Source organism: Eptatretus burgeri, chromosome 3 (assembly GCF_056783735.1).
Source record: "Eptatretus burgeri isolate ZD-2024b chromosome 3, Ebu_testis_v1, whole genome shotgun sequence".
NCBI classification, from domain to species: domain Eukaryota; kingdom Metazoa; phylum Chordata; class Myxini; order Myxiniformes; family Myxinidae; genus Eptatretus; species Eptatretus burgeri.
The window spans coordinates 14,250,403-14,251,892 of NC_140963.1; the positions used below are offsets into that span (position 1 = coordinate 14,250,403).

Here is a 1,490-nt window from a genome sequence, read left to right on the forward strand (position 1 = left end):
AATGATTTTAGAAGAGAATTGAAAGACATTTTCAATGAGTGGCACGAAGTCTTATCACGTCCTATCATCTCGAAGGAATTAAACCAATGGTGAGACACGTGTGTGTGTGTGTGTCTCTCTCTCTGTCTGTCTTCCTACCTACCTCTCTCTGCTCTTATTGAAGAGATCAATGATTTATAATGACCGGTCTCTGATCTCGAATGAATTAAACCAATGGTGAGACACGTGTGTCTATGTGTGTCTATGTGTGTGTGTGTGTGTGTGCGTGTGTGCGTGTGTCTATGTGTGTCTATGTGTGTGTGTGTGTGTGTGTGTGTGTGTGTGTGCGCGTGTGTGTGTGTGTGTGTGCGTGTGTGCGTGTGTGTGTGTGTGTGTGTGTGCGTGCGTGTGTGTGTGTGTGTGTGTTGCTTTCCCTGTCTGTCTGTCTCTTCATCTATACCCTTGACTTTTTTTTTTTTTTTTTTCAGCACTATCGCACAACATCAGCTGTTGAAGCAATCTTGTACAACACATGATTTTCTGGAGGTAAATATTTCTGAATTATTATTAATATCACTCTCTCTTTAGAATGTCGTCTAATGTTGGTTGCATTATTAGTTTGAACGCGGTTTTGTCAGTACACTGGAATTAATTTTATTGACCTTGAAAGGATGACAGGCTGAGTCGGCCTCCTGGTGTGTTAATTCAGTGGTCAACGAGGCTTACTCATATTACCATGTAATTATTATCCACTTTTTGTTTCAAAACAGAATATGGTGTCTGAGTTTCGAAATCACAAGACATCTGGAGAAGATTGCTGGGAAAGATTATACATTCTCGCAAATGAATATTTAATATTTTCAATATTAATAAATTATATTTGTTTTGTATACAATTACTTGATTCTGAATTACAAGAAGAGGATCAAAACATGAAGGGAGGGTAGGTGCGCCCCCAATGGCCCATCACCCCCTCATCCCATCCCTCCCCTCCCCATGTGTGTGTGTGGGGAAGGGTGGGGGTGGGATGAGGGAGGTGGTGGGTCAAAGGTGGGGGCGCACAGGGGGATGAGGGGGTGGGGCTTGTGTGGGAGGGGCTTGTGTGGGCGGGGCTTTGGTGGGGCTTGTGTGGGTGGGGCTTGTGTGGGTGGGGCTTGTGTGGGTGGGGCTTGTGTGGGAGGGGTTTATGTGGGCGGGGCTTCGGTGGGGCTTGTGTGGGCGGGGTGTGTGTGGGCGGGGTTTATGTGGGTGGGGCTTGTGTGGGAGGGGTTTATGTGGGTGGGGCTTATGTGGGCGGGGCTTCGGTGGGTGGAGCTTGTGTGGGAGCGGTTTATGTGGACAGGGTTTATGTGTGTGGAGTTTTTGTGTGGAGCTTGTGTAGACAGGACTTATGTGGGAGGGGTTGATGTGGGCAGGGTTTATGTGGGCAGGGGCGAATGTGGATGAGGTTTGTGTGGATCAATGGATGGGTGGAGAGATGGGTGGATGGGTGGATGAGTGGAGCTTGTGTGG

General features: G+C 47.6%; 1 long non-coding RNA gene across 1 annotated transcript in view; it reads left to right on the plus strand.

Annotated features, from left to right (window-relative positions):
- Nucleotides 1–914, plus strand: part of LOC147029429 (uncharacterized) — a 2,133-nt gene extending 1,219 nt beyond the window's left edge. The window contains exons 2-4 of the long non-coding RNA XR_015055903.1: nucleotides 1–89; nucleotides 468–525; nucleotides 750–914. The exon at nucleotides 1–89 is cut by the window's left edge and continues 70 nt beyond it. This is a non-coding gene — a long non-coding RNA (uncharacterized LOC147029429). The remainder of the gene's footprint in view (nucleotides 90–467; nucleotides 526–749) is intronic.
- The last annotated feature ends 576 nt before the right edge of the window (nucleotides 915–1,490 follow it).